Genomic DNA, 8,207 nt, shown 5'->3' on the forward strand with positions numbered 1-8,207 from the left:
CTTGCAAAATAAGAGATAAAAGGCATAAGAATAGTACCGTGAAGTGAAATAACGGCCAAAGAAGCGATAAATATCAACATGAAAACATGATGCAAAATGGACGTATCAGAGCACCAAATTATCGGGAAGTAATGGAAAAGGCTTGGGTAGAAGGGCAGGACAGCTCTATGTCTCTGTAGTCCAGATGTGATAAACTACGGCGTCTCTCCGGTTCTCTTAAGAGGTGGAGTCATGATTCTTTTGGTTCTGTTCATAAAGGAATTCTCAAATTACAGCGGAAGTTGAAGGTGCTATGGGGGTCAACGCAGGCTAATATTAATGAGATACGAATGATAGAACAATCCCTATGTGAACTTTTCGAGAGGGAAGAGGTAATGGCATGTCAACGTTCAAGGATAGACTGGCTTCATGAGGGCGACAGGAACACTGCGTTCTTTCATGCACGGGCTTCGGCGAGGAGGCGCACTAATAGAATTACTAGCCTTTCACGTGATGATGGATCTATGTGTGATAATATGTCCGAAATCAAAGGTATGGTCCATAATTTTTATGCTCAATTATTCAGTTCGGAACCATGTCCATTGGCTGCTTCTGTCCTTGATGCTATTCTTCGCAAGATCACTAATGAGATGAATGACGCTCTTTGTAAAGAGTATACAGATGACGAAATAAAAACTGCTTTGTTTCAAATGTGCTCCACGAAGCCACCTGGACCAGATGGTTTCCCGACTCTTTTTTCTCAAACACATTGGAATTTCCTGCAGATGGAAATTTGTAGCGATGTCCGAAGTTTCTTGACTGGAGGAACCATCCCCACTGGTTTTTGTGATTCAGTGATTGTGCTCATTCCAAAGATTAATAACCCACAACATCTCAAGAACTTTCGGCCAATTAGTCTGTGTAATGTCCTTTATAAACTCGCCTCGAAGGTACTCTCAAACCGACTTAAAGTTTTTCTGTCAAAGGTGATTTCTGAGAATCAAAGTACTTTCATTCCTGGTCGTCTTATCACGGATAATGCCCTTATTGCTTTTGAAAGTTTACATACGATAAGATCTCAAAGAGTGAAGAAGCCTTACTTTGCTCTCAAGATTGATATGATGAAAGCATATGACCGTGTTGAGTGGAATTTTCTTCGTGGCTGCCTCTCTCGTTTGGCTTTTGCTGATTCTTGGATACACTCGGTGATGAAGTGTGTTACTTCTACTCGTTATGTTGTCCGGGTCAACGGAGATCTCACAGAGCCTGTGGTGCCAACCCGGGGTATTCGTCAAGGTGATCCAATCAGCCCCTATCTCTTTCTTCTTTGTACTGAAGGACTGTTATGTTTGCTCAAACAGCAGGAGGACCAAGGTGTGCTACATGGCATTAAAAATGGTCGACTTGGTCCTACTATTTCCCATTTACTGTTTGCAGATGACAGCATTTTCTTTGCAAGAAGTGACAGGAGGAATGTGGAAGCTTTGAAACATACCCTTTATCTCTATTGTCAGGGTTCTGGACAAAAGATTAATTTGGAAAAGTCATCTATTTTCTTTGGTAATGGTTGCCCGGAGGTGATCAAGAATGAGGTTAAACATATCCTTGGCTTTTTCAATGAGTCACTCCAAGATTCTTATCTTGGCATGCCAACAGAAGTGGGGCGATCAACTACTCCGACTTCCAAATATTTGTATGATCGGATGTGGAAGCGTATCAATGGTATGTCTGATCGACCTTTGTCTAGGAAAGGAATAGAGATTCTTTTAAAATCTGTGATTCGGGCGATTCCAACATACGTTATGAGTTGTTTCCATCTACCTATTGGTACTTGCGAGCAAATGAGGAGAGTCATTGTTGATCAGTGGTGGGGTTTTGCTGATGGTAAAAGAAAGATGCATTGGCGATCATGGGACTGGTTGACATGTCCAAAAGCTATGAGAGGTCTTGGTTTCAGATATATGAGTATGTTTAATCAAGCTATGTTAGGCAAACAATGTTGGCGGTTACTCACAGAACCAAATTCCCTAAGTGCTCGTGTTCTTAAGGGGCGTTATTTCCCAAATACAGATTTCTGGGATGCTAAATGTCCACGGCCTGCTTCCTATACTTGGCGGAGTATACTTCATGGCATGGAACTTGTCAATAGAGGAGTCCGATGGGGGTGTGGGTAACGGTGCTACCATTAAGATTCAGGAGGATCATTGGATCCTTGGTGTGAATCCTCAGTGTTTGCAGTTGTTGTCTCCTCTCTCGGCTGGCCAGAGGGTGAATTCGCTCTTTGCTGATGATGGCTTTACTTGGAACATTCAACTAGTCCGATCAGTCTTTGAGGAATCGATTGCGGATCAAGTACTACAACTTCCCATCAGTCGTTTTGGGGACACTAACTTTGTATCGTGGCCGCATACCCGTTCTGGTACATACTCGGTCCGGTCTGCCTATCATTTGGCCAGGATGACAAAGATGATCGCATCGCACAGCAATTCAGGTCATGGTATGTCTTCTAATCTCCAAAGTGATGATATATCGTGGAACAAAATATGGGCGATCAAGGCGCCGGGGAAGATGTTGATAACTATATGGAGATTCGCTCATGATTGCTTGCCAATAGGAATGCAACTACACCGGCGACATATTCCTGCATCTAAGGTTTGTGTCCATTGTTTTGTTGATGAGCACGTAGAACATGCATTGCTATTTTGCCCTTATGCACAAGTGGTTTGGTCTGATGTTAAAGATTACTTCAACTTGCATCTTTGTCGGAAAGGATTCACAAATTGCAAAACATGGATCTTTGATTTTTTGGCTCGTTGTGATGATCTTGCTCCTACAGTTCTTGCAGTCACGTGTTGGCATATTTGGGATGCTCGAAATAAACTCCGAGAAGAAGATATTACTCAACATCCTTCTAGTCTTGCTCTGAAAATTAAAGCTTATGTTGACATGATAGTGGAGCATTTGTTCATTACCACAACCAACCATAGGTGTGAACCCTCTACAACAGCATCCTGGGTTCCGCCGCCGGCAGGTAAGGTGATGATAAACGCTGATGCTGCCCTTTTTACACATGACAGGAGCATGGGGGCAGGAGTGGTGATGCGAGAGCATTCAGGTTCTTGCATTGTTTGTTGTGGTATTGGTGTTCCTGATGTGATCCTTCCTGAGCTAGCGGAGGCCATTGCAATTCAGAGAGGCTTGCAATTTGCATTGTGTGAAGGTATTCAGGAGGTCTTACTTGGTTCTGATTGTTTGACGGTTGTCCAGCGTATCAATTCGCTCAGCCAGGATCGATCTATTTGTGGTCCTGTGATTCATGATATCAAGCAATTTAGAGCTTCGTTCACTAGTTGTTCTATATTTCATGTGCGTCGGGAACAAAATGTTGTTGCACATTTGTTGGCTCGATCATGTAATCAGCTAGAGTGTCTTGTTTGGCGTGGTGTGTCCCCGGAATGCATCCGGGAAACTATTTGTATGGACATTATGCCATGATCTATAAAATGGGTGTGTTATCAAAAAAAACATATGCATGCAGACCTTTTCTAAAAAACAAGAGAACAGGTTGTACAATTTCCTATCATTCTAGGAGAGTAGATATAAAACATAGTTGACACATTTGCATTTTTAATAACTATAATTGAACCATATAGAACGGGAAAATCATATATCTATTCCTTGTTGTATTATATGCTTCTAAAATATTAGATAAATGAATCAAATATGGATGGCGCGGCAACATGTGCCACCAGGATCTCGTGTAGTATTATTACTAGAAGGATTGAGCACACTTCGCTGCATCGGTTGTGTTGTTAGGATTTCATACATAAAATTATTTGGTTTGGTGTGTGGGGGGGGTATTGAATTGTTTTTTTTATAATATGATATTTTGATTACCTCTTTCCGGAGGTACAATGATGTGTTATCTGCAAATTAACCCACATGTAACGTGGGATGTTTCTTGCAGTCGTGATCACATTTATTATATTGGTGATATAATGCCGCATGTTGGTATATATATTTTTGTGAGGTGATAAGAAGGTGTGATACTAATGTACATTTATAAGTTGGTTATCACAGATTGATTGGAGAAATCATTGACTAATCAAACTCGTGAATCAAATTGAAAACTGAACTGACTTTTTTGAGCCCCTGTAGCGACCCGACTCAACGAGTCAAGCCTCTGGTGTTTCTGTACCATCCCAAGATCATGCTGGTACACACACAGTACATAATGTATATATTCAAGAGTGCAATCACACAGCTTTATTAATCGAAATCTCATAAAGAGTACTTTATTACAATAAAGGAGTACAATAAAGTGGCTGAAGGCCAACTCATGAGATTATCTAACGAAGACTAAGCGGAAGCATCAGGTAGACGAGTCCATCCGACTCCAAGGGCATGTCGCTGAGCGTAGAACGTAGCCTCACTCCTGGTCGGAAAAGTACTCTGCAACATTCTACGCTCTACTTTTCCGACCAGGAGTGAGGCTACGTTCTACGCTCAGCGACATGCCCTTGGAGTCGGATGGACTCGTCTACCTGATGCTTCCGCTTAGTCTTCGTTAGATAATCTCATGAGTTGGCCTTCAGCCACTTTATTGTACTCCTTTATTGTAATAAAGTACTCTTTATGAGATTTCGATTAATAAAGCTGTGTGATTGCACTCTTGAATATATACATTATGTACTGTGTGTGTACCAGCATGATCTTGGGATGGTACAGAAACACCAGAGGCTTGACTCGTTGAGTTGGGTCGCTACAGAGATGGTATCAGAGCACATGTTGACTGTAGGACGTGACCCTAGAAACTGGAAATTTCTTAGGAAAGGATCTCTCAAAATTTCTATTTTTCAAGAACACCTTTTACTTCTCATCTCTTCTGATTTCATCAAACGTTCTCTCTCACCTCAAATAGTTAGACAATACCCTTACCCCTTTGACCACGTGAAGGATTAACCGACTTCTACTTCAAAGTAAAGAGGATTTCACCACGCGTTTGAAGAATTGAAGCTACACCCATTGAAGACTCTCAACACCCGAAGAACTCAAAGACCCTGAAGTGTCCGAATAATTATATGACCATTAGAAGTCCAAACCCCTTTTATATACCCACGTTAGATACAATGATTTGTGAACCGTCTTTGGTGTGTGTTTTCCGACGGCCACAACAAAAACCCATTCTCAAAAATATTGCTTGTATTGTGTGTATCTCTCTCTCTTACCCGTCTCATCCCCAAAACCTCAACCCTACCAGATGGAGTATGAAGCTGGACTTGTAGTCTCTGGACCAATGACCCAGCTGGAAGCTGATATATGGATTCAAAACATGGAGAACCACTTCGGGAGCAACTTAATCTCAAGGAAGTATGAAGTGGAACACGCTCTTCAGTACTTTACCCAAAGTGCTGCTATCTGGTGGAAAATGCACCATGCCATACAAGGATTTAGCGGAGCAGAAACTTGGGACGAATTCAAGAAGACTCTGTTAAGATCCCGTCTCATTCGAAGTGCTATGATAATCCGAAGGAGAAGACTTGTGCATGCAAGATCTGTGGAGCAATAGGACACACCCAGGAAGAACACAAGGATGGATGCACTCATTGTGAAGAAAATCACCCAGCTGAGGAATGCCCAACTAGTCAGGTGACTTGTTTCTTGTGTAAAGGAACCACCCACTACCCAGCTCAGTGTCACATTTACCCCAAGGTGCAACAAGTTGTCAAGCTGCAGAAAGATGCAGTGAAGGAAACACTCAGGAAGAAGATTCTAGAAGAGGCGGTGATGAACGAATATATTGAAGACCCTGATGGACAAGATCTGACCAGATTTTTCTCCAATGCATGCTACTCATGTGGAGAAGAAGGACATTATTCACAGGACTGCACGAAGAGAAGCCAAGAGTATCTGGGATACTTCCCGACGGAAGAAGTGGAGTTTGATCCACTTGAAATAGAAGAACTGGCCAAAGTAAAGGAGTCCGGAAAGAAGAAAAAGTACCCTCGGAAGAGCCAAATCTCTGTGGATATAGACCTGAGTCATGTCAGATGTTACAAGTGTATGAAATTTGGCCACCACAAATACATGTGCTCAGGAAGGAAGCCGGGAACCCAAGGAGCAAAAGCAGAAGCTAAGAAGCCTCGAGACTGGTCAGAACTCATTTGTTTTTGTTGCAAGGAAGCAGGACATTTTGCTAGCAATTGTCCACAAAGGAAGAAAGCTAAGAAGGAGTAGTTAAGTTTTGACCGCGGCAATTAGTGTAATATGAAGAACTCTTGTTTTTCATGAGATCATGGAGTGAAAATTTTTGTAACAGAAGTCCCTGAGATTGTAATAACATCATGAATAAATGGAATTTATTGTCTCATGATTGCCTATGTTGAAAATGTATGCATTGTTTCTCTATGAGCAAAGATCTCTGAACAATTATGAGGATATGAGAAAATATGGTCTATGCAGACATGAGTATAATTCATTTAAGTGTGGTAGTAATCAGTAAAACCCACAGGATCCATTGAGTAGGAGTGTACCATGATTACCAAGGAGACACATACATTCCTCTGAGTACCTATTTACTGACACCTGCAGATGACAACTCTCTACGAGTCATTCCTCAAGGGCCCAGAAACGATCATGACCCTGACCAGTGAGCATGATTACCCGAAAATCCTGAAGGACATGATGAAGCACATTCACCTTGAAGGAGATGCAGTCTACAAAGGCTACCCATTTGTGGAAAATGGAGTGGAACTTTGGTATGTGGAAGTACACCTCCACCATGTGAAAGGAGTTTGTCCAAAGACTATGGGGGAACAATTTTTCATTTCACGTTTACCACAAGCAACCTTCTTTGATGCTGTTCGTGAAGCTGCCATGGAAGCCATACGTCAGATTGGAGAAATACTTGAAGCAAGACTCCGTCATACCCAGGAATACCTGAGTGAAGTATGTGCAGAGATGATGGAGATGAAGCTCATGACCACCATGATGAAGGAAAAGATGGATGATTCCAAGGAGCACCTCGGAAAGTTCGAGTGGAACTAAAGTACCTCCAAGAGAGGCAGATGAATAAAGTTGGCAGAAATGCTCGACCATACCGAACCATGTGGATGGCAGCATTTGTAATAGAGTACTTTTGAATTGGAGTTTTTGAAAAGAAATTAAGGATGAAATAAAGGATTGATTATGAAATGAATATGATGGATCAGCAAACGTTTTCTTAGGAGCATACGAAAACCTGAGAGTTGTCAAGATACGATAGATGTTTCATTCAGCTTGCAGAACCAATGGATTATCCGAACTTCGTTCGTGGACAAGAGAAATTCTGCAACGCTTGTGAGGATGCCCAAGTGTTAGAATGCGAGATTTGCTAAACCTTGTACAGAGAAATGATTTGGGTGCGGAATGGATTGATCACCATGACGACTTACTCTTATCATTTATCTTGCTATTCGGAATGGTAAATCTGAGAGACTTACCCATATAGAGAGACGACGTTCTTTGAAGCTTTTGTTTAAGCCTTAGAATGGTATGATGAAAGCCCCCTGTACATGGCATTTGTTGTCACGCGTAGGAATTTTTACGGTGAGTATGAAACCAAGACCCCTTTCTCCGCAGGATAACCACAAATGGTAGACCACCATGAGAACCATCGATATGTTATTTAGAATTGACCACGAGACTGACAGTTAAGAAGACCCAGTAACGGAAGAAGCTTATATCAACGAGAGAGCATCACCAAAGGATTTAATATGAAGACTGTGCGATGTCAGTTGCCAAAACCCACAGGATCATTAAAGCATTTATAGGGACCAGTATCTCTCATTTTAAGTGTGGTAGCATCCCACCTTGCCGGAGATTGGAATTGTTAGAAGACCCCCGAACCCTAACCTTTCTTTCTAGCCTCTTCGAATCTCGAGGACGAGATTCATTTTAAGTGTGGTAGTTTGTAACATCCCAAAATTATAAATTTTGGAATGTTAATATAATTATTAGATTGATTGTTTGTTTGTTTGCTGAGTGACTGAAACTTGTGTGAAATTTGAAACTTTTCGAAACTTTTGAACGAGAGGGAATAAAATGACTTTCCCCTTCTCCGGTGAATTCAAATTAAAGCTTTTAAAAGCAACGAGAGAAGATGACATGACTTCTTCAATTATACAGAATTTGAACGGAGATATTTGCGTTGAATTCTTTTGCTTTTCCATCGCGCGAGAAATGTCCGG

This window comes from Hordeum vulgare, chromosome 7H, assembly GCF_904849725.1.
Source record: "Hordeum vulgare subsp. vulgare chromosome 7H, MorexV3_pseudomolecules_assembly, whole genome shotgun sequence".
Taxonomy (NCBI): domain Eukaryota; kingdom Viridiplantae; phylum Streptophyta; class Magnoliopsida; order Poales; family Poaceae; genus Hordeum; species Hordeum vulgare.